We start from the raw sequence: 26,214 nt of genomic DNA, 5'->3' as shown, positions 1-26,214 counted from the left end.
CAAGGTCTTCAGTCAGAATTTGAGACCGTTCCATTTCATCATTCAACAGATCTTCACTTCTATCTAACAGTTTGTGAATCCTTTCCATGGCAGTTTGTTGCTTTGCAACAATTTTAGCAAGTTTGGAGTAGCTAGGAGTCATGTTTTCATCAGATTCACCTTCACTTGAAGAAGATGAGGACTATTTCAGTACCTTGAGGCCTTTGTCCATTAGGCATGTTGCTGAGGACGATGAGTCTCGATTATACGTCATGGGTTTGAGGGATTCCTTGAACTCGAGGAACCAGGGATCTTGATGAGTGCAGTGTCCTGCATAGACGTCAGAGATCCTGTCTCAAATGAGCTTCGTGTTGGCTAGGTGCATGATCCGCCTAAACTTATCTCTAGATAGGCTGGAGCAGATGATATCCCTCGCCCAATCTAGTCGAGTGTAGTTGTGAATGTCATCAACATGTTCCATCTTGCATAGATCGGTAAGAACAATGGCAGTGACAGTCCAGAGCATGTTTTTCATTGATAGAAGACGCTTCCTCGTCACGACCTTCCACTTGATATAGTCAATGCCATCGAAGATGGGGCACGTAACAAAAACTTTGATCATACATGTGGTTGGAATAACTAAAACTCCAGGTGGTTAAACCAAAATCACACAGAACAAGGGAGTACCTTGCTCTGATACCAATTGAAAGCGCAGGTTTTCTCCTAGAGGGGGGGGGGGGTGAATGGGAGATTTTTAGAAACTCATCAAACTCTGAGGAATTTGACGAAGATTAGAGTGAAGAAATAGAAACACAAGGGAAACTAAGTCATCACAGAAATAGAGTGCATGCAATGAGGATACGTAAGAGTGAAGAACATGCAATCATACAAGCATGAAGAATATGAACTGAGGAAATGAAAGATAGCATGATGAAATTCTTCAGTTCAAATTCATCAGAGCATAGATCACAAATTCTTCAACAACGGAATGAAGTAAGAGATGGTGAGGAATTTGAAACCAGGTTGGCTTGGTGAAGACAACACAATTTGGTAGACCAGTTCCAATTGCTGCATCAACTGTACGTCTGGTTGAGGCGGTTGCGTCGCAACTCAGAGGACACACAGTCCTCACCGTATTCATCTTGAGCTAAGGTCACTTAGTCCTCGCCCAATCACTCATTGTAAGTCTTCAAGGTAGACTTCCAAAACCTTCACAGACTTGTTCACTGGCACACCATAATGACTCTTGGTCTACTCAGAACTTGATGCCTAAGCGTCTGGAAGAATGGCAGTCTTCGAAGGTAACAGGTGTCGGATCACACAAATCAATCTCTTCAGTGATGCTCAATCATTTTGGCTCTGGGTTATTTGCACACTTAGGATTCTCTCAAAGTCGTCAAAGGATGGGTTGCTCTCAAATGAAGTGATATGTCTCCAACGTATCTACAATATATGAAGTACTGATGCCATGTTTAGAACAATTTTATATGGTTTGGGTGCATTTTTATGATATAATGGAATTAACCTGGACTGACACTGTTTTCAGCAGAACTACCGTGGTGGTGTTTTTTGTGCAGAAATAAAAGTTCTCCAAATGTAACGAAACTTTTTGATGATTTTTTGGAAGAAAAGAGACACTAGAATATTCGTTCGAAGGCCAGAAGAGTCACGAGGTGGCCACCACCGACCAGAGCGCATTTGGGGGGGGGGGAGGTGGTGCACTGGTGGGTGGTGGGCTCCCCGTGGCCCATCTTAGCGTCAGACCGACGCCAAAATATCCTATAAATAGATAAACCACCAGAAATAACCCTAGAACTTTGACACCACCGCCGCCCGCCTCTGTACCTTCGAAATACCATTTGGAGCCCTATTCCGGCACCATGTCAGAGGGGAAATCATCACCGGAGGCCATCTTGATCATCCCAGCGGCCACCATGATGAGGAGGGAGTAGTTCACCCTCGAGTCTAGGGGTATGTACAAGTAGCTATGTGATGATCTCTCTCTCTCCCCCTCGTGTTCTTGATTTGGCAGGATATTGATGTACCGCGAGCTTTGTTAATATAGTTGAGTCATATGGTGTTGTCCCCTCTCTATCTTGTTGTGTTGAATTTAGTTTACCTTTGAGGTTTCACTTTTATCGGATTGAATACTTTTATGGATTTGAGAACACGTGATGTAGTCTTGCATATGAATACCCGTGGTGACAATGGGGTATTATATTGATTCACTTATGTATGTTTTGGCACTCAACTCGCAGATTCTCGAGGTGACATTGGGGTAATCTATGCATAGGGGTTGATGCACGTTTTCATCCTACTTTCTCCAGTAGAAATCTTGGGGCACTCTTTGAAGTTCTTTGTGTTGGATTGAATATTATGAATCTGAAGTTGTTTGATTGTGGCGAGCCGACCCGAATGGATCAAGTCTACTGTGCTCGGGTGTCATCCCTGGATCAGTAATGCTGACACCACACAGTACATCGAAGGATTTATAGCAGAGTGGCAATCACACACTTATTACATCGTTGTCTCGAAGAGAACTTATTACAATAAGTATGGCTTAAGGCCATCTAGTGTCGGTAACAGCGGAAGACTTGGAAGATAAATGGGTCCATCAACTCCAACGGCATCACTGAGTATAGGGCCATGACCTAAAAGCACCTTACTCATCGTCTGAAAAGTCTGCAACATGAGAAGTTGCAGCCCGAAAACGGGTCAGCACATGGAATATGCTGGCAATGTAACACATAGAGAGTAATGGAATGAAACAGCTATACTATATGCATATATGGCTGGTGGAAAGCTCTATGGTTATAGTTTTGCGTAAAGCCAGTTTTTCCCTACTGCAAAGGAATAAATTTATTTAACTATCATGGTGGTTGTGAAACATCGAGAATGGTTGACAGCATTCCGATCCCAATTAAGTGAACAATTAAAACCCAACAACATTAATTAGAAGTAATATGTTGAGATTCACATGATATTCAAGTACTAGATACTCAAGTTGTCCATAACCGGGGACACGGCTAATCATGATTAGTTTGTACACTCTGCAGAGGTTTGCGCACTTTTCCCCACAAGACTCGATCGCCTCCGTTTGGTTTCTCGCACTACATGGTGTTTGAGAAGACGGATGACCGATACATAGTCTTTCAGAAGCGCTAGCACCTTACATGTGGGTAGACCGGTACACCTACTTTCCCCTACATCTGCTAGCCTACCCGTAAGAGTTCGCACAACTTAGTCAACTATGCCAGAGCCCATAATGGCTTGTGGCTGCACACGGAAGTTTCTAGCATGAAAGATCTTATGATCCCTTTGAGCCTGGGTGGCGGTCCGAAAAAAAAACAGGCAAGTCCTGATAGACATCAGGTGCCTCAATCCACCCAGATGTGTGTTAGGTTGCCACCTTAGATAAACCATTAATTAAATATCTCACATCTGTCATGGATATCACTCACCCAATCCACGTCTACTAGCATAGCATGGCATAATAAGCAAACGTAGAAGTAACTCCCAAGGGTTTCATAATAATACAGGTAATAGGTACTACCTCATCTACTTCCCATCCCACAATTTAATTAGATCCTAATCATGCAATGTGAGAGGATTGATCTAATGCAATAAAACTGGGTTGTAGAAAAGGTATGATCAAAGTGTTACTTGCCTTGCTGATGATCCGCGAGACCTAGGGTTTCGAAGTAACAGGCGGCGCAATCCGGGTGATCTATCGCAGACAAACAACAAGTATACAATAAGTACTCATCTAATGCACAGGTAAAACTCGAAGAAAAGAATGAACCAGATAGTTCAACTTAAGAACTCCGGTTGCAAAGAAAGAACGAACCGAACAAACGATGGAAAACAAACGGCGGAAGAAAACAACTCGGTTCTAGCAAGTTGAAACTAGGTCAAATTTTACTGTAGTAAAGGCTTGTTCAAGTTGATTAGACGGAACGGTGGTTTCGAGACGAAACTCCAGACGCTTGAATCACCTGATTCTGATAAACGAGCGAGAAGAAAGACTAGAAAGAAGATCGGATCTGAGATTGCGATCGCGGAAAAGACGCGGAATAAATCCGACAAGGAAGAAAACGAAGAACGGTTAAATGAACGGACATTCGTTAACCGGGAACAAGATCGATGATCACGTTCGTTAAGACGAACGGTCCGAAAGAAGAACGAAAACAAATCTAGGGTTTTTCGGAAAAGAAACCGAAAAGAAACGGAAAACCGATTTAGGGTTTCGGAAGAAAACCGAAATGAAAAACCGGAATGAAAACCGGAACGGTTTAGAAGAAAAATCGGACCGGGGAAGAAAAAGAGAGGCGCGGCTACCTCGGGAGGCGGGCTCCGGGCGGCGGCGGCGGCTCGGCGGCGGTGGCTAAGGGCGGCGGCGGCTTGGGGCTGCGCGCTGCTGCTTGCTGCGGCTTAGGAGGAGAGAGGCTTCGGTTTTTTGATGTGAGGAGAGGGGCTTGGGATTGTTGTGAGGAGAAGAGGGGGTTTGGGGTGTATTTATATAGGTGAGGGGTGAGGAGACTTGGGGCAGGGGGCAAGAAAAAGAGAAGGAAAAGGAAAACGAAACAAGGAAAGGGGGCTAGCCTAGAGTCCAACCGGACTCGGCTAGGGCGAGGCGAGGCGGCGGCCTGCGCCTGGCGCACGCGCGCAGGGAGGCTGGGGCGGTGGCCGGCTGGCTGGGCCTTTGGCCCGGCTGGCCTGGCGGGAGGCTCCTTTTTTTTCTTAACTCGTTTTCGCGCGCAGAAAACAAAAGAAAAAGAAACTAAACGAACTCCGAAAAACCTAAAGTAAATTTTCCCCGACTCCTAAAAATGAGCCGAACAAAATAAACTTTACTCCGGACCAAAAATGCAATTTTCGAAAACGCGCATTTTTTTCCTATCCAAATAAAACAAACAAACTCCGGCAAACAAAATTTGATCTATTTAATAAATCTTCATTTTCCTCAATTTTGGGAAAGTCATATTATTCCCTCTCTTATATTTTTGATATCGGAAAAATAATTCAAGATGAAATAAATAAATCAAATGATCCTCTTTTCAAATTCGAGAAGACTCTCAAATATGAAAATAACGAAATCTCCAACTCTCTTCGTGGGTCCTTGAGTTGCGTGAAATTTCTAGGATCAACCAAAATGCAAGAAAATATGATATGCATGATGATCTAATGTATAACATTCCAAATTGAAAATTTGGGATGTTACAAACCTACCCCCCTTAAGATGAATCTCGCCCTCGAGATTCGGGTTGGCTAGAAAATAGGTGAGGGTGGTCCTTGAGCAAATCTTCTTCTCTTTCCCAGGTGGCTTCATCCTCTGAGTGGTGGTTCCACTAAACTTTGCAAAACTTGAAAACCTTGCTGCGGGTAACTCTGCGGGCATAATCGAGAATCTTGACTGGCTTCTCCTCATACGTTAAGTCATCCTTCAACTGAATCGCTTCGAGTGGTACTGTATCTCTTAGCGGTACTTCCGCCATCTCGGCATGACATTTCTTCAGCTGAGAAACATGGAATACATCATGAACTCCTGACAGTCCCTCTGGTAATTCCAACTTATAAGCGATTTCTCCCATACATTGCAAGATCTTATACGGTCCAACGAAACGCGGTGCTAACTTTCCTTTAACTCCAAAGCGCTTAACTCCTCGAAGTGGGGATACTCGGAGATAAACTCTGTCTTCGGTTTCGTAAACGGCCTCCTTGCGTTTAGAATCTGCGTAGCTCTTCTGCCTGGACTGGGCTATCTTGAGCCTATCGCGAATCAACTTAACTTTCCGTTCAGACTCCTTAATCAAATCTGGTCCAAAGAATTGTCGGTCTCCAACTTCGTCCCATGACAACGGTGTCCTGCACCTCCTTCCGTATAAAGCTTCGAAAGGTGCCATCTTCAAACTGGTTTGGTAACTGTTGTTATACGAAAACTCCGCATACGGCAAGTTATCATCCCAGCTAGATCCATAATCTAGTGCACAAGCTCTCAGCATATCTTCCAAAATCTGATTGACTCTCTCGGTCTGTCCATCTGTCTGCGGATGAAAAGCTGTGCTAAACTCTAGTCTGGTTCCTAAAGTTTCATGCAACTGATTCCAAAACTTTGAGGTAAATTGGGTTCCTCTATCTGATACGATACTCCTCGGAACTCCATGCAAACAAATGATCCTAGTCATGTATATCTTCGCCAACTTAGCACTGGTGTACGTGGTCTTAACTGGAATAAAATGTGCTACCTTCGTCAAACGATCAACTACTACCCATATCGAGTCATAGCCTGCTTTCGTCCTGGGTAGTCCTGTGATAAAATCCATGCCTATCTTATCCCACTTCCATTCGGGTATTGGCAATGGTTGTAACAATCCTGCTGGCTTCTAATGCTCTGCCTTTACTCTCTGACATACGTCACAAACTGCTACATATGCTGCAATATCCTTCTTCATTCCGGTCCACCAGAATGTTTCCTTCAAATCCAAATACATCTTGGTATTCCCTGGGTGAATCGAATACGGTGAATCATGTGCCTCTTGCAAAATCAACTTCCTGATCTCCGGGTCATTTGGCACATAAACACGGTCTTCAAACCATAGGGTGTCGTGCTCATCCTCACGAAATCCCTTTGCTTTTCCTTCGCTCAATTTCTCTTTTATAGAAGCAATCTCCTTGTCAGATTTCTAAGCTTCTCTGATCTTATCCATCAATGTTGACTGAATCTCCAATGCTGCTACATAGCCTCTCGGAACTATTTCCAAACATAGCTCACGAAGGTTTTCTGCTAACTCCTTGGGTATTTTCCCCGTCATTAGAGTATTGGCATGGCTCTTGCGGCTCAATGCGTCAGCTACTACATTAGCTTTTCCGGGATGGTAATGCAATCTCATGTCATAATCCTTGATGAGCTCCAACCATCTCCTTTGTCGAAGGTTCAACTCCTTCTGCGTGATTTTGTACTTCAAACTCTTGTGATCCGTGTACACCTCACAATGATTTCTGATGAGGAAATGTCTCCATGTCTTCAACGCATGCACTACGGCTGCTAACTCTAAATCATGCGTAGCGTAATTCAATTCGTGGGGCTTCAGTTGCCGTGGAGCATACAAAACAACTCTTCCTTCCTGCATAAGCACTGCTCCAAGTCCTCGACGTGAAGCGTCGCAATACACCTCATAATCCTTGGTCTGATCTGGCAAAATCAATACTGGTGAGGTAACCAAACGGTTCTTCAACTCCTGGAAACTTGCCTCACACTCCTCAGTCCATCTGAACTTAGTATCCTTCTTCAACAACTCCGTCATAGGCTTCGCAATCCTTGAGAAATTCTCAATAAACCTCCGGTAGTATCCTGCGAGTCCAAGAAAACTCCGGATCTCTCCAACTGTCGTTGGTGATTCCCATTCGGTTACGGTCTCAACCTTAGTGGGGTCAACTGTTATACCTTCTCCGGATATAACGTGTTCGAGAAATCCAACTTCCTTCAACCAAAACTCACATTTGCTGAATTTGGCGTATAACTGATGTTCCCTTAGTTTCTCCAAAACCAAACGCAAATGTTCCTTATGTTCCTCTTCATCCTTTGAATAAACTAGGATGTCATCAATGAACACTACGACGAACTTATCCAAAAACTCCATAAACACTTTGTTCATCAGGTTCATAAAATAGGCAGGTGCGTTAGTCAAGCCAAATGACATAACGGTATACTCATACAGTCCATATCTCGTGGTGAATGCTGTCTTAGGTATGTCCTGCTCCCGAATCTTCAATTGATGGTACCCGGATCGCAAATCGATCTTGGAAAACACTTTAGCTCCTTGCAACCGATCAAATAGATCATTGATCATTGGTAGTGGGTACTTATTCTTGATGGTTACTTCATTCAATCCCCGATAATCTACAACCATCCTTAATGATCCATCCTTCTTTTCCACTAGAAGTACGGGTGATCCCCAAGGCGAAGAACTTGGGCGAATGTAACCTTTATCCAATAACTCCTTAATCTGATTCTTAATTTCCACCAAATCCTTTGCTGGCATCCGGTACGGTCGCTTCGATATTGGGCCTGTACCTGGCAATAACTCAATCAAAAACTCAATGTCTCTATCCGGTGGCATGCCTGGCAATTCCTCAGGAAATACATCAGGAAAATCCTTTACCACTGGTACTTCCTCCTGCACGACTCCTGTTAAGGAATTTACTTGTGTCCTTTTTGGTACATGCCGGAATACATACTTGATCCTTCTCCCTTCTGGTGTGGTAAGCAAAATTGACTTACTAGCACACTCAATATTCCCTTTATACTTTGATAACCAATCCATGCCTAATATCACATCCAGTCCTTGAGATTCCAATACTATTAGGTCTGAGGGAAACACATAGTTACCAATCCTTAATGGTAACTGGGGTCACGTCTCGGCGGCATCTGAGGGTTTAGAAAAGATGAGAAATAAGAATAGAATGAGGTCTAAAGAGAAAACACTACCCCAATGCACATGAGCAAATTCACACAAAATCACTTCATTCAATCAAACAAGGGATTACAAACGATCTAAAACTATCGCAAAAGTGCTCGAACTAATGTGTTTACATGGGGGAATACTACTACTATTTGGTGGTCATCTAGAAATTTGAACCGGTGGAAGACTCCATGATATCTGCTCCAGCTTTGTCTTCAAAGTCGGGTTCACTTGGATCCGAATCGGTGTCGTCGATGATGATGTAGTTGTCCGGACATGCGACGTACTTGTCTTCCTTCCTGGATGCTAACTTCCTCCTGAGTTCTTCAATCTCCTGTTTAAGATCGCCATTGTGTCTTGCTAGAGCTACGATCTCGTCCATGTAGTCCTTGCGTGTAGACTTCAGTTCTCCTTCTAGCTCGATGATCCTTGCCTTCGCATTCTTCAATTCTATCGTATCATTGCACATCTGGTTCTCGTGGCGTCGAATGTGCTGGTTTAACTCCTAGATGAAAGATGCAATGGATCTATCCTTCTTGGTGCTGACTAACTCCCATTGTTCATCTCAGCGTCCGCAAATCTGGTAGATAGTGTCCTTGAGGTCTTCTTGATAAACTTCTCCAATGCGTCCTATGGTGATATGAGCTGCCATGCTCTTCCCAGACTCTAGGTTGGTGCATTGAAAACACTATCTATGGGCGTCGTGATTGGTGCGAATGTTCTTCCCGGAACGTGAGCTTGAATCTTCCAGCGCTCCTCTTCAGGCAGAGTGGCGTTGAAGGTTCCCGTGAAGCTTGGTAATCCAATGTTCAGGTACTTGGTGACTTCCTTCAGGTGAAATCCAAATGGTGTGCCTTCATCCGGTTGAGCGTACTTAATCTTTGTGTTCGTCATCCTAAAGGAGTAGAAAATATGAGGAGTTTCGAAAATGAGAAGAGAATGGTGACCTATGGCTTTAACTTAGTGGTCGTGTCCTACAGTCAGCGTGTGCTCTGATACCATCTCTGTGGCGACCCGACCCGAATGGATCAAGTCTACTGTGCTCGGGTGTCATCCCTGGATCAGTAATGCTGACACCACACAGTACATCGAAGGATTTATAGCAGAGTGGCAATCACACACTTATTACATCGTTGTCTCGAAGAGAACTTATTACAATAAGTATGGCTTAAGGCCATCTAGTGTCGGTAACAGCGGAAGACTTGGAAGATAAATGGGTCCATCAACTCCAACGGCATCACTGAGTATAGGGCCATGACCTAAAAGCACCTTACTCGTCGTCTGAAAAGTATGCAACATGAGAAGTTGCAGCCCGAAAACGGGTCAGCACATGGAATATGCTGGCAATGTAACACATAGAGAGTAATGGAATGAAACAGCTATACTATATGCATATATGGCTGGTGGAAAGCTCTATGGTTATAGTTTTGCGTAAAGCCAGTTTTTCCCTACTGCAAAGGAATAAATTTATTTAACTATCATGGTGGTTGTGAAACATCGAGAATGGTTGACAGCATTCCGATCCCAATTAAGTGAACAATTAAAACCCAACAACATTAATTAGAAGTAATATGTTGAGATTCACATGATATTCAAGTACTAGATACTCAAGTTGTCCATAACCGGGGACACGGCTAATCATGATTAGTTTGTACACTCTGCAGAGGTTTGTGCACTTTTCCCCACAAGACTCGATCGCCTCCGTTTGGTTTCTCGCACTACATGGTGTTTGAGAAGACGGATGACCGATACATAGTCTTTCAGAAGCGCTAGCACCTTACATGTGGGTAGACCGGTACACCTACTTTCCCCTACATCTGCTAGCCTACCCGTAAGAGTTCGCACAACTTAGTCAACTATGCCAGAGCCCATAATGGCTTGTGGCTGCACACGGAAGTTTCTAGCATGAAAGATCTTATGATCCCTTTGAGCCTGGGTGGCGGTCCGAAAAAAAAACAGGCAAGTCCTGATAGACATCAGGTGCCTCAATCCACCCAGATGTGTGTTAGGTTGCCACCTTAGATAAACCATTAATTAAATATCTCACATCTGTCATGGATATCACTCACCCAATCCACGTCTACTAGCATAGCATGGCATAATAAGCAAACGTAGAAGTAACTCCCAAGGGTTTCATAATAATACAGGGAATAGGTACTACCTCATCTACTTCCCATCCCACAATTTAATTAGATCCTAACCATGCAATGTGAGAGGATTGATCTAATGCAATAAAACTAGGTTGTAGAAAAGGTATGATCAAAGTGTTACTTGCCTTGCTGATGATCCGCGAGACCTAGGGTTTCGAAGTAACAGGCGGCGCAATCCGGGTGATCTATCGCAGACAAACAACAAGCATACAATAAGTACTCATCTAATGCACAGGTAAAACTCGAACAAAAGAATGAACCAGATAGTTCAACTTAAGAACTCCGGTTGCAAAGAAAGAACGAACCGAACAAACGACGGAAAACAAACGGCGGAAGAAAACAACTCGGTTCTAGCAAGTTGAAACTAGGTCAAATTTTACTGTAGTAAAGGCTTGTTCAAGTTGATTAGACGGAACGGTGGTTTCGAGACGAAACTCCAGGCGCTTGAATCACCTGATTCCGATAAACGAGCGAGAAGAAAGACTAGAAAGAAGATCGGATCTGAGATCGCGATCGCGGAAAAGACGCGGAATAAATCCGACGAGAAAGTAAACGAAGAACGGTTAAACGAACGGACGTTCGTTAACCAGGAACAAGATCGGTGATCACGTTCGTTAAGACGAACGGTCCGAAAGAAGAACGAAAACCAATCTAGGGTTTTTCGGAAAAGAAACCGAAAAGAAACGGAAAACCGATCTAGGGTTTCGGAAGAAAACCAAAACGAAAAACCGGAAAGAAAACCGGAACGGTTTAGAAGAAAAACCGGACCGGGGAAGAAAAAGAGAGGCGCGGCTACCTCGGGAGGCGGGCTCCGGGCGGCGGCGGCGGCTAAGGGCGGCGGCGGCTTGGGGCTGCGCGCTGCTGCTTGCTGTGGCTTAGGAGGAGAGAGGCTTCGGTTTTTTGATGTGAGGAGAGGGGCTTGGGATTGTTGTGAGGAGAAGAGGGGGTTTGGGGTGTATTTATATAGGTGAGGGGTGAGGAGACTTGGGGTAGGGGGCAAGAAAAAGAGAAGGAAAAGGAAAACGAAACAAGGAAAGGGGGCTACCCTAGAGTCCAACCGGACTCGGCTAGGGCGAGGCGAGGCGGCGACCTGCGCCTGGCGCACGCGTGCAGGGAGGCTGGGGCGGTGGCCGGCTGGCTGGGCCTTTGGCCCGGCTGGCCTGGCGGGAGGCTCCTTTTTTTTTTCTTAACTGGTTTTCGCGCGCAGAAAACAAAAGAAAAAGAAACTAAACGAACTCTGAAAAACCTAAAGTAAATTTTCCCCGACTCCTAAAAATGAGCCGAACAAAATAAACTTTACTCCGGACCAAAAATGCAATTTTCGAAAACGCGCATTTTTTTTCCTATCCAAATAAAACAAACAAACTCCGGCAAACAAAATTTGATCTATTTATTAAATCTTCATTTTCCTCAATTTTGGGAAAGTCATATTATTCCCTCTCTTATATTTTTGATATCGGAAAAATAATTGAAGATGAAATAAATAAATCAAATGATCCTCTTTTCAAATTCAAGAAGACTCTCAAATATGAAAATAACGAAATCTCCAACTCTCTCCGTGGGTCCTTGAGTTGCGTGAAATTTCTAGGATCAACCAAAATGCAAGAAAATATGATATGCATGATGGTCTAATGATGCATATCCAATAATCAACTCATGGATACTTGTGGTGACATTCAAGTATCTAGGTGACATTAGAGTTGTCTGGTGTGTATAATATGGTGTTATTTTAGTACAAACTCTAGGGTTGTTTGTGACACTTATAGGGATGGGTCAATAGATTGATCGAAAAAGATAACTTTGAGGTGGTTTTGTACCCTACAAGCAATTTTGTCTTATGCTCTCTGCTAGATAAGAACTTTGGAGTGACTCATTGTCGCACGTTGAGGGACTGCCATAGGATTTAATTATGTTAGCATTGTTGAGAGATTTCACTAGTGAAAGTATGAAACCTAGGCCTTGTTTTGAAGCATTGCAATATCATCTGTGCTTCGTTTTATCAATTGCTACATTTCTATTTTTATAATTTCAGATTACAAAAACATATATCTACTATATGTACTACACTTGTATCACCATCTCTTCGCTGAACTAGTGCACCTATACAATTTTCCGTATTGGGTGTGTCGGGGCCACAAGAGATTTCTTGTATTTGGTTATAGGGTTGTTTGAGAGAGACCATCTTCATCCTATGCCTCCCACAGATTAATAGAACTTAGCTCATCCACTTGAGGGAAAATTGCTAATGTCATATAAAACACTACGCTTGGAGACCCAATACGAGTCTACAAGAATAAAGTTTCATAGTAGACATCAAGCTCTTTTCTGGTGCCGTTGCCGGGGAGGTGAGTGCTTGAAGGTATATCTTTAGATCTTGCAATTGAATCTTTTAGTTTTTTGTTTTATCACTAGTTTGGTCTATAAAAGAAAATTATAAAAAATATGGAATTGAGGTTGCCTCATATTATTCATCTTTATCATGTCTTTCCTGAAAATGATGGAAAGGTAAATTGTGCTCAATTGTTAGAAGAAGAATTTAATAAAATGTTTGGCATAAAATCTTTGAATGATGATCATGATTGCAACGTTGTCAGTATTCTTGCTATGAATATCCACGATGCTAATGATATGCAAAGCCATAAGCCCGGGATGCTATATTTGATGAAGATGATATTTTTAGTCGCCCAAGTTTTGATGAGAAAATTTATTATGATGATACCATGCCTCCTATTTATCATGATTATATTGACGAAAGTGGGTTTGGAAGAGTGTCAACTCTAGGTACTAATGATCCCACTATTTTGGACAATGTTGAATCTTATTGTAATAATTATGAAAGTGGATTTGGAGAGGTCATGACTTTATTTAATGATGAATCCACTATTTTGGAAGAGGTTTCAATTGATTTTGACAACAAAGTTACTATTTATGATGATTATGGTGATGACATGTATTCTATAAAGAGTAATGATAACCATGAAACTTGTCATCATGATTTTAATGTTCAATTTGATTGTGCCAATCATGTATCTCATGATAGTTATGCTTGTTTTGTCTTCCTACGCTAGCTGATTCTTGCTCCCATAAATTGTTTGCTCAAAAAATCCCTATGCATAGGAAGTTGGTTAGGCTTAAATGTGCTATTCATATGCTTCGTGATGCTCCCTTTATGTTTCAATTCATATCTTTTTTGTGAGCATCATTGAAATCATCATGCGTAGCTAAAAAGTCATTAAAGAAAAGCGCTTGTTGGGAGACAACCCAACATTTACCCCTACTATTTTTGTGTGTTACCATGATTAAGCTACTGTAGTAATCATGTTTTATAGCTTTTGTTTCAATAAAGTGCCAAGTAAAGCCTTTGGGATAGTGTGGATGATAATTGACTTGATTCTGGGCAAAAACAGGAACTTTTGCGCCCAATTGGGGAATAATGTGATTCCCTGGAACATGAGAAAATTCTGAATGTTTTACACATGATTGATATACAGATTGCTTAAATTTTCCTAATTTTTCAGAACTAGTGGATTTACAGAGGTATGGTCATTGTTCAGATCATTACAGATTGTTCTGGTTTTGACAGATTATGTTTTAAATGCATAGTTTGCTTGTTTTATAGTTTCTATGGCTTATATTGGTCAATATAAATTGTAGAAATTGTAGCATATAGTAGGCATTGTGTGAGAGCAATTATGAATCTTGTATTTGACAGTACCAAAGTGAATGATTTGCTCTTTATCATACTAACCTACCTCATGAAGTTCCGTTAAGTTTTATGTGATTGAAGTTTTCAAATTTTGGGTGAGATATCGACATGAGGAGAATAAGGAGTGGAAGGAACCTAAGATTGGGGATTCCCAAGGAACCCCCAAGGCAATATTCAAGGAATAACGAAGCAACTAATCTTGGGGATGCCCCGGAAGGCATCCCCTCTTTCGTCTTCAACATTATCGGTAACCTTACTTAGAGCTATGTTTTTATTCGTCAATGATATGAGTTTTGCTTGGAGCGTCATTTTATTTTGTTTTGATTTTCTTGTTGTTATTTATAATAGTGTTTAGTATCTTTTAGTTCAATAAAAATATCAAGTATAGCCTTTACCATGCTTATTTTTCAAGTACATATGTTGCTATTTAAAAACAGAAAGTTTTCTATCATTGTCTGAATTCTTATGGAAAGTGGGAACGTGATAAAATCTTGAAATTTTTACACACTATGCTATGATATGTTTGTTTTCTACAATATGGTAATTTTTCAGAATATTTCGATTTAAAGAAGTATAAATCTTATTGCATCCTTTACAGACTATTTTGTTTAGACAAATTGCTGTTATGTTTGCATTGTTTGCATATGTTTGCTTGTTTAATGATTCTATTTGAGGATAGGAGTATTAAATATTAAGAGGCATTTAGTATGCAATGTTAAATTATAATTTTAGTGATTTTCTATAGTAGGGAATGATAAGGTTTTTCATTAATTTATACTAACTTATCTCATGAGTTCTTGTTGTGTTTTGTGTGGATGAAGTTTTTTGAGATTTAGGGAAACCGTGATATGAGAGGAGTTAAGGAGACACAAGAGCTCAAGCTTGGGGATGTCCAAGGCATCCCAAGATAATATATGAAGAAGTCTCAAGCTTCTAATCTTGGGGATGCCCCGGTAGGCATCACACCTTTCTTGATCAACAATTATCGGTTAGTACCGGTTGAGTCTAAGTTTTTGCTTCTTCGCATTAGATGTGTTATTCTTTGAATATCATTTATTTTGTTTTGTTTGTTGTTTGAATAAAATACTTACGATTTTGAAATTTTTAAATGAGAGAGAGAGTACTCACTTAGCTACTTAATTGCTTAATTACTCATTTGATCTTCACTTATACCTTTTTGGAGTAGTTTGTCGAACACTCATGCTTCACTTAAATTATTTTGAGAGTTGATAATAGTGATGAAAATTTGCAGAAGCTATGAAATTGGTCCTAATATGATGTATATCCAAGAAGGATATAGTAAAAACTTTCATGTAGATCATTGGATATGATAAGTTTGATTCCTTGCAATAGCTTTGCGATCTAGAGATGATAATATGTGAGTTATGCTAGTGAGTTATTGTGATTTAGTAAGAATATTGGCGTTAAGGTTTGTGATTCCCTATCCATGCACATAAAGTCAGTTATGCAACAAAGTTACATCCTACTTATGGTGCATTATTCAATGTTAGTTATGTTCAATGCATGTTTATGACTGTTTTTGCTTTTTGGTTGGTCGCTTCTCAATCTATTTGCTAGCCTTCATTTGCACTAAGCAGGAATGTTGCTTGTGCATCCAACTCCGTAAACCCAAAGTTGTACCAAATGAGTCCACCATACCAACCTATAAGCGGTATTTCCATGTCGTTCCATGTAAATTTGCATGTGCTAACTCTAATTTTTAAAATAAATATCTGTTTTGTGTGCCCGTACCGCTCATGAGGCTGCAGGGGGTGGCCAATATTTTCCATGCTAGGTATTCTATTCTCACGATGAGTGTTTATTCACTTGTCATTGCACGAGAGTGTGGCAGGTAATAGGGATGCCTAGTCCCGAATGAAAAAAAATATGATGATAATAATAAATTCCTTGAAAAGTGTTGGTATGGAAGGCACCCATGGATACAGCTAGCCATGGATTGTGAAAGAATGGTGGAAAGGAAATAAATTTATTTTCTGTTTGGGAGCCGCCTATAATTTGTTTATCATGGAAGATATTGGGAATTCTAGGTCATTTTCGTTGACAGGAAAATCATGCCTCTCAAAATAATTTTATCTCTAATTTAAGCTTTGAGCTCTGGCACCTCTGCAAATCTCTGCTTCCCTCTGTGAAGGACCTATCTATTTACTTTTATGCAATTTTTATTTTTATTTTGAGTCTCCATATTCTCTTATAAAGCACCAACTAGAGAGCACTATTGTCTCACTTTTGCATTGGATGTAGCTACTGTTGAGTGTGTTTCATGAATGGATCAATGATGAGCATAATGGACTAGGGATAAATTTCTTTAGCATTAATATTTTGAAAGACATGGTTGCTTGTTAGTATGCTTGAGTATTGATGTCTTCATGTAAAATTATGGACTATTGCTTTAAATCATTCAAGTCCAAATTTCCATGCTACAAAATAAAGAGTACATGATGAATATGATAAGTATAATTATACATTATTTTTTTTCTGTTTTTAATTGCTACTTTTTTTGAATATTTACTGTGAGGCAAAGCCCCACAACCCTTTATTGAAACAGAGAAAACTGTACAGACAAAATCAACTATGTACAAAGGCTAAAGAAGAGAAAAACCTATGTGTACCTATGCCTACCTGAATTACAACAGAGAGCCAACCCAAGCCAGTAGCTTAGGTTTGATACTATCCTTCACCCTATAAGCTAGAAGTGAAATATCATGAATGAATTTACATTTCTAGGCACTGAAGGTGGCTCTCTCTGCTCTAAAAGTTCTGCCATTTCTTAGAATCCAGATATTCCATGCCGCTGTTAACATAACTTCAAAGAAGAAGGGATGTCTGAATCTGGTTCTAGCATGAAGGATACATTGTTGTATATCAGAACCTCCAGACCAATCAATGCTTAAGTAGTTCCACACCCTGGAGCTAAAATTGCAATTAAAGAACAGGTGAATCATGTCATCATAGACATACTCATTGCAAATGAGACAAAGATTATCATCCTGGCTTGACCTCCAGTGTGTTCTAACCAGCATGTGCTTGGTGTTGAGTCTTTCAAAAAATAGCAGCCATCCAAAACCTTGATCTTCATGGTGCACCTACTCTGCCACAACCATTTGCAAGGTAGTATGGTAGGCAAATGAGAGTGCATTATAGTGTAAAAACTTTTGGCAGAATAATCCCCTAATTTGCTAGGCCATATCCAAACATCAGGAATACTGGGGTCTCTATTTAACTGCAACATCCAATCTTCAAGCACTTGTAGCTCAGAGGCAGCCTCATGAGATAGAGGTAGATAGAACATGAGTTTTATTTCTTTTATCATGATGAGTTTTACGAGAAAGAGTTCCTATTATGATGATAGAAAAGTGATTGAAATTATCACTTATTTCTTTTATCATTTACCTACTCGAGGACGAGCAGGAATAAGGCTTGGGGATGTTGATACATCTCCAACATATCTATAATTTATGAAGTATTCATGCCATGTTTACAAAAAATTTATATGGTTTGGGTGCATTTATATGATTTAAATGGAACTAACCTGGACTGGCGCTGTTTTCAGCAGAACTACCGTGGTGTTGTTTTTTGTGCAGAAATAGAAGTTCTCCAAATGCAACAAACCTTTTTGTCGATTTTTTGGAAGAAAAGAGACACTAGAATATTCGTCTGAAGGCCAGAAGAGTCACGAGGTGGCCACCACCCACCAGTGGATGCCTGGGGGGGAGATGGTGCGCTGGTGGGTGGTGGGCTCCCTGCGGCCCATCTTAGCATGAGACCGACGCCAAAAATTCCTATAAATAGAGAAAACCACCAGAAATAACCCTAGAACTTCGACTCCGCCGCCGCATGCCTCTGTACCTTAGAAATACCATCTAGAGCCCGGTTCCGGCACCCTGACGGAGGGGGAAATCATCACCGAAGGCCATCTTCATCATCCCGGCGGCCACCATGATGAGGAGGGAGTAGTTCACCCTTGAGCCTAGGGGTATGTACAAGTAGCTATGTGTTTGATCTCTCTCTCTCTAGTTCTCTCTCTCTCTCTCCGTCTCTCTCGGGTTCTTGATTTGGCACGATCTTGATGTACCACGAGCTTTGTTAATATAGTTGGATCATATGGTTTTTGCCCTCTCTATCTTGTTGAGATGAATTGAATTTTTACCTTTGAGGTTTCACTATTATCGGATTGAATACTTTTATGGATTTGAGAACACTTGATGTATGTCTTGCATATGAATACCCGTGGTGACAATGGGGTAATATATTGATTCACTTGACGTATGTTTTGGCACTCAACTCATGAATTCCCGATGTCACATTGGGGTAATCTATTCATAGGGGTTGATGCATGTTTTCGTCCTACTTTCTCTGGTAGAAATCTTGGGCACTCTTTGAAGTTCTTTGTGTTGGATTGTGATGCGGATAGAAACTGCGTCGGTATTTCCCCAAAGAGGAAGGGATGATGCAGCACAACTACGGTAGGTATTTCCCTCAGTTGTGAAACCAAGCTATCAATCCAGTAGGAGAACCAAGCAACACTATGTAAACGGTACTTGCACACAAAGAACAAATACTTGCAACCCGATGCACGAGAGGGGTTGTCAATCCCTCCATGGTAAAAACATAGATAATTTTGTGGTAGTTTGGATAAATAGATCTCGATAAAACGTGAAATAAAAGATGCAAATAAAAAGTACAGTAAGGCATTTTTGGGTACTTGGAACAATAGATCTGAAAATAAAAGTGGCAAATAATAGATCGGAAAGCAAATATGATAAAGAATAGACCCGGGGGCCGTAGATTTCACTAGTGGCTTCTCTCGAGAAATAACACACAATGGGTAAACAAATTATTGTTGGGAAATTGATAGAAGATCAAATAATATGATGATATCCAACGCAATGATCAATATATAGGCATCACATCCAAAATTAATAGACCGAAATGATTCTACATCTACAACTATTGCTCCACACATCGACTGCTATCTAGCATGCATCTAGTGTATTAAGTTCATGTCGAAACGGGGTAATGCAATAAGAACGATGACATGATGTAGACAAGATTTATTCATGTAGGAATAGCCCCCATCTTGTTATCCTTAATAGCAACGATCCATGCGTGCCTTGCTGCCCCTTCTGTCACTGGGAGAGGACACCGCAAGATCGAATCCATCACAAAGCACCTCTTCCCATGGCAAGAAAAATCGATCTAGTCAGCCTAACTAAACCAAAGATTCAGACAAGAAATACGAGGCTATAAATAATCATGCACATAAGAGATTAAATAAGACTAAATAATATTCATGGATAAAAATCTGATCATAAACTCAAACTTCATCGGATCCCAACAGACACACCGCAAAAAGTCAATACATCAAACAGATCTTCAGGAGACCATTGTATTGAGAATCAAAAAGAGAGAATAAGCCATATAGCTATTGCTTACGCACCCGTAGGTCTATGGTGAACTACTCACGCATCATTGGAGAGGCACCAATGAGGATGATGAACCCCTTGATGATCGTCTTCCCCTCTGGCAAGTTGCCGGAATAGGGTTCTAGATTGGATCTCGTGGTTCTAGAACTTGCGGTAGCTGGAATTGTTTTTTGTTGACTGTCCTAGGGTTACTAGAATATTTAGGAATTTATAGGCCAAAGAGGCGGTGGAGGAGACCCCCGTGGGCCCCACAAGCCCCCTAGGCGCGCCCTGGTGGGTTGTGGTCCCCATGGGCCTCCCCTAGGCGCTTTCTTGGTTCCCAAGTTGTTTCTGGTCCAAAATAAATCTCCAAAAAGTTTTGGTGCATTTGGACTCTGTTTGGTACTGATATTCCGCGGAGTAAAAAACAAACAAAACAACAACTGACACTAGGCACTATGTTAATAGGTTAGTCCCAAAAAATCATATAAAGTTGCTATAAAATGACTGTAAAACATCCAAGAATGATAATATAACAACATGGCACAATAAAAATTTATAGATATCTTGGAGACGTATTAGCATCCCCAAGCTTAATTCTTGCTCGTCTTCGAGTAGGTGATTGATAAAAACAGAATTTTTGAGGTGGAATGCTGCCTAACATGTTCATCACATATTCTTTTCTTTTGTAGCATGGACATTTGGACTTTTATATGGTTCAAAGCAATAGTCTAGTTTTGACATGGAGATTTCAATACTCAAGCATATCAACAAGCAACCATGCCTTTCAAAATATCAACACTAAAGAAAGTTATCCCTAGCCCATCATGTTCAATCGTTGATCCATTCATGAAACACACTCGAATATTAGCTACATCCAATGCTCAAGTATGATCATAGTGCTCCCTAGTTGGTGATTTATAAGAGAAGATGGAGACTCAAATAAAAATAAAAATTGCATAAAGTAAATAGATAGGCCCTTCGCAAAGGGAAGTAGGGATTTGTAGAGGTGCCAGAGCTCAAGGCTTAAATTGAGAGATAATTTTTTTAGAGGCATATTCCTGCCAACGAAAACGACTAAGTAATTCCCAACACTTTCCATGTTAGATGTATCATAGGCGGTTCCCAAACATAAAATAAAGTTTATTCCTTTTTCCACCAAACTTTCACACTCCATGGCTAGCCGTATCCACGGGTACCATCCATACCAACACTTTTTAAGGAATTTATTATTTGACAACATAAAGTGAATTCCTTTTTCATTTTGGGACTGGGCATCCCTATTACCGCCGTACTCTCATGCAATAACAAGTGAATAAACACTCATCTTGAGAATAACACATCTAGCATGGACAATATTGGCCACCCCGTGTCGCTTCATGAGCGGTACGAGCACACAAAAAGGAAATTTATTTTGAAAATTTAGAGATGGCATATACAAATTTACTTACAACGGCACAAAAATACCGCATATAGGTAGGTATGGTGGACTCATATAGCAAAACTAGGTTTAAGGAATTTGAATGCACAAGTAGTATTTCTACACAATACAAGTGAAGGCTAGCAAATAGATTGAGAAGCAATCAACCAAGAAACAAAAATTCACATAAACGAGCATTAAGCATAACTAACACCAAATAATGCACCACAATTAGGATGTAATTTCATTGCATAACTATTGAATTTCCTGCTTGCATAGGAATCCATAAATCTTAACACCAATATTCTTACTAAAGCATAATTACTCACCAACATGACTCACATATTACTATCATCATATCTCAAAACTATTACAAATAATCAAGTTTATTGTCCAATGATCTTCATGAAAGTTTTTATTATATCCCTCTTGAATATCTATCACTTTGGGCTTAATTTCATATGTTGCAATTTCTTTGATAAGCTCAAACAAATTCAAGTGAACAACATGAGTCTAAATATTTTCATCTGTCAAAATAATATAAGTGAATCATGAGAGAATTTCTTTAAATTTTTTACTAACTCTCAAATAAATTGAAGTGAAGCATGAGAGCATTTATTCAAAAATATATTAAAGGACACCGTGCCCAAAAAGATATAAGTGAAGCACTAGAGCAATTTCATAGCTCAAAAAATTTAAGTGAAGCATATAGAGCAATTCTAACAAGTCTTAGCATAATTTTGGCTACCTCAAACAGGTGTGTCCAACAATGATAGATGACACAAACTAATATAGCTCCAAGCAAAACTCATGATATGTGATGAATAAAAATATAGCTCCAAGTAAAATTACCGATGGTTGTTAGAAGAAAGAGGGGATGCCTTCCGGGGCATCCCCAAGCTTATTGCTTGGTTCCCCTTGAATATTAACTTGGGGTTCCATGGGTATCCCCAAGTTTAGGCTATTTTGACTCCTTATTCCTTCATCCACCGTGATCTCACCCAAAACTTGAAAACTTCAATCAAACAAAACTTAACAAAACCTTTGTGAGATCCATTAGTATAATAAAACAATATTTGCTTTATCTACCATTGAAAACCTATTCATGTTTTGTTTTTGCATTATACCTACTGTATTCCAACTTTAGCATGTGTCGAGGATATACCCCGCGGTGTAACCCGTCGGATGTATGACCCGGCTGGAGTATGGCGACTCACTGGTGACCCGCCCGATCTTGGTGATTCATTAGTAACCCGTCGGGCAGGTCAGATGGACGGCAAGTCCCAAGACCCAGAAGGCCGGCTCACATTTATGATGGGCCGGCTTGAGAGGAAAGCGTAAGGAATATTTCTTTACAAAGGAAGCAAGACTAGGGCTCCACTTGTAATAGAGTAATCCTAATCCTACAAGGACTAGTCACATAACCCGCCCCTTCAACATATATAAGGAGGGGCAGGGCACCCTAAGAGGGACAGAAGAAACAATCTCTAAGGCTAGACACAAAGGGGGAGGTGGCTTACGCGGCAACTCTCTCATGAGTATAATGAGATCTAGCCACAAACAACATGTAGGGCTATTACCGGATGATGTTTCCCGGGGCCCGAAGCTGTCTAAATCCTTGTCTTGTGTTGCGTCTCTCGATTCCGCTCAACCCCTCTCAAGCTACTACAAAGATGCATTGGCCTCACGACTAAGTTCACAGACTAGGACATCTGCCGTGACAATTCCACGATAGTTGGCGCCCACCGTGGGGCCTGCCCACGGTGGTGTTGAGTTCTTGAAGGGAATTCCTCAGGGATTGAGAAGCTCGCGATTTGATCGGATAAAGAAAAGTCAGCACAGAACAATCCTGCAGGATAACCCGACATACAACAACCTTGGGCAATGCCGGAAAATTCATTGTTTATGATCAGAATTGTGATTAATTTTAGAGTTGGCAGATGATGTTTAAAGTCTATGAGACTAGGGTTGCATCGGGTGCGGCCGCCGCCCTAAAAATCACCAAGACCGACAGTAGTATGATCTATCAAATCTGCCTAGCCGCAAGTTTCGCCGAGACCGACGGAAACAGATTCGATCACGGCAGCCGAAGACAGTAAATTTTCTCTACCCGTGCTGACGCTGGTGGCAAGCCCCGAGGGCATCGACTGATAGCGCAACACACACATCAAATTCATTGAGATGTCGGGTCATGCTTGAGAAGACCAATTGACGTGAAGATTATGGTCAAACCAATAGGGACCCTGTGGACCTGCCGCCTCGAGACCGTTCTGCCGAAAGGCCGCGCCTCTAAACTACCGTCGCCGGCCTCCGTTCATCAACATAAAGCGATCAAGTGCAAGTAGTACTCGAAGACGATTCTGGAACCGAATAGTTTAACCAGCCATGATCGAGCAAAGAAGCAAACAGAGACAAGGGTATATACACGGACGTGGATGGTCAAACCAATCTTGACCTGGAAAAGGACTTGGACCGTGGTACGAAATCGAACCCTGTTGTTGAGGCCTTCGCCGCTGGAACCTGCTTCCACCCGTGAGCTGCTCCTGTGGTCATAACGCTGCCGTCCCTGCATCCGCGAGTGGCAGCCTCCGCTGGCAAGCCGCCCGCCTCGCCGGCCTCATTTCTGTCACAAGCAGCTGCTGCAACCGTTGTTTACATAGCCATGCCACTTCAAATCGCCATCGTCTTCGTTGCCAAGCCGCCCTGACCACGCCAAGCCACCTCACTATGCCTCCATTTCGGAAGTCGCCACCGTACGCGTCTCTGCTGATTGAGCCGCCGTCTTCACTGCGACCAAGTCACCGTCGCGGCCTTACCATCTCCTCCTGCGCGTGCCCCGCCGGCAGCGCCGCTTCTCCACCGTGAATCGCCATGTGGCCCGTGTAACGCCCCGAGACCGATGTGGCAGGTGTCTTCCAGTTATTCGCTATTGTTGCCTTGTCATTTGCTTGCGCGTTGCATCTTGTCATGTCATCATATGCATTGCATCATCATGTTTTCAAAACTTGCATCCGTCCGGGTTTCCCCCAGTTCTTTCCATTGTCCGTTCTGAGCCCAGACACACTTGCACGCGCCCGCGGCATGTCTGAAATATTATTTTATAAGTGGCCAGAAAATGTTCTCGGAATGGGATGAAAGTTGACGTGTGGTCTTATTATAGTGTAGGTAGGCCGCCTGTCCATTTTCGTCGCATTCGGAGTTCGCTTGACGCCCCAACGGATAAATATAGCGGCAATAGTATAGCCGGTCTAACGTCGGACGTTTTCGGTCTCCGGAAACCGTGCCGAGCTGCATCTCTCCCCTCTTCTCTCAGAGCAACCCGCTCTTCACAATTCGTCAGGCCCAACCTAGGCTCTCTCGTCAGTCCGCGGACCTCCTTGCGCGCGCGTCCGAAAGCTGTCCCGGACACGACCCGGGCAGTCGTCACCGTTGGGTCCGGATCATCCCCAAACGTCTACAAAACATCACCGCTTTCTTTTTAGACTTCCTAACATATTTTATCCGCGATCGTCCGTTTGCGATCGTAGGGTCGAGATAGCCCCTAACCTAACCTACCCGCTATATATAAATAGTCTAACCCTAGGTTTTAGGTAGACTATCCCTTCCATCCCATCGCCGCCGCCGCAATCTTCTTCCTCCTCGTTTTCCCCACCTAGCCAACCACTATCCTTCTTAGATCCACCCTCCCTCCAATCGCAGCCTCCGACCACCTCCCGTGTTTTCTGCGCTGCCCAAATCCCCAACAAGCCGCAGCCAACTCCGAGTGCCACTCGAGCTCAAATGGAAACGCGCCCCTGGATCCTCTGCTTCGAGCACCTCCACAGAGCCAAGCTCCCGTGCCTCCTCTTGTTCTTCCCGAGAGCTAGCAGAGCTCACCCGCCTCCTCTGTTTCTTCTCGAGCACGACATGGATGCCTCCCCGAGCTCCACTTCACCTCGCTGCCGTCGGGATCCGGTGTCCCGCGGCCGGATTCGTCCAGTCCGTGACCTCGCCACCTCCATCTTCGTCGGAGCACCACCGGGCCAGCAGCGCCGCCGCCCCCGAGGAACCATGTCGAGGAGTTCCTGTGTCTCCTGGTGCGGCTCGACCTTGAGGGACTAATCCTGCTGGGCACCACCGTCTTCGTCTGAGCAGGAGCGCCATGGCTGCCTCGTCCCCAAGCAAGCTCGTCAGCGTCCTCTGTCGTCCTCGCCCCCGCGCGGGTTCTGCGCCTTGCTACGCATCACCGTGGGAGCCCTCCTCTGCTTCTCCTTCGCCGGAGCCCCTCCGCCTCGTTCCGCTTGCCTGCGCTAGTCGCCGCCGGCGGTCATCTCCAGGACATCCTCGCTGAACCGCCGCTTCCCGTCTGAAGTCGCCCCTCTGTCTGCTTCTTCTGCGAGCGAGGACGAGCAGCGCCAAGTTTCCTGCGGCCCAGTCTCGTCTCTGCCTCCAGGTCGCCGCTCTGCCGCTCGAGAGCCATGCGCCAAGTTCCCCTGCGCTCCGTTGACCTCGCCTTCTCATCAAGGCCGACCTCTATCGCCTGTTCCTCTGCACCGGGCGAGGCGGGTCAGTCCGCATCGATCCCGCGCGGTCAATGCACGCATCGCCAGCCGCTCGGCGCCCTGTTTCAGCCCGCCAGATCCGCCGGCCTGTTGGGCCCATGGGTGAGCAGGCCAACAGCCCCTCTCCTTTGCTCCTATCGGGCCAGCTAGATACGGCCCGTTACGTGTTTTTTTTTCATCCAGTGATTTTCATATTTTACTCCAGGATTTGCAGTTTTGCAGATTAGCCCCTAAACTTCATGCATATAATAACTCTTTAACCGTGCATCGTATTAAAATGAATTATATATGAAATGTGTCTAGAATTTCATCTAGTTTCATAATTTTCAACTTTCATCTATGTTTAAAATGCTTAAACTGTTGTTTGCATTAATTTACTCCTATGCCATGCTAAAATGATTTAATTCATAACTAAATAACCGTAGCTCGGTTTTAAATAAACTTTATATGTAAATGGGGTAGAATTTTGCCTAGTTTATCATGGTGTCATTGCTTTGCATGTTAAACAACTCAAAAATATGGTTTAGGGCAGA

The sequence above is a fragment of the Triticum urartu genome, chromosome 2A (assembly GCF_056163025.1).
Source record: "Triticum urartu cultivar PI428250 chromosome 2A, HENAU_Tu73, whole genome shotgun sequence".
In the NCBI taxonomy this organism is placed as follows: Eukaryota; Viridiplantae; Streptophyta; class Magnoliopsida; order Poales; family Poaceae; genus Triticum; species Triticum urartu.
This window is presented reverse-complemented; position numbering follows the sequence as displayed.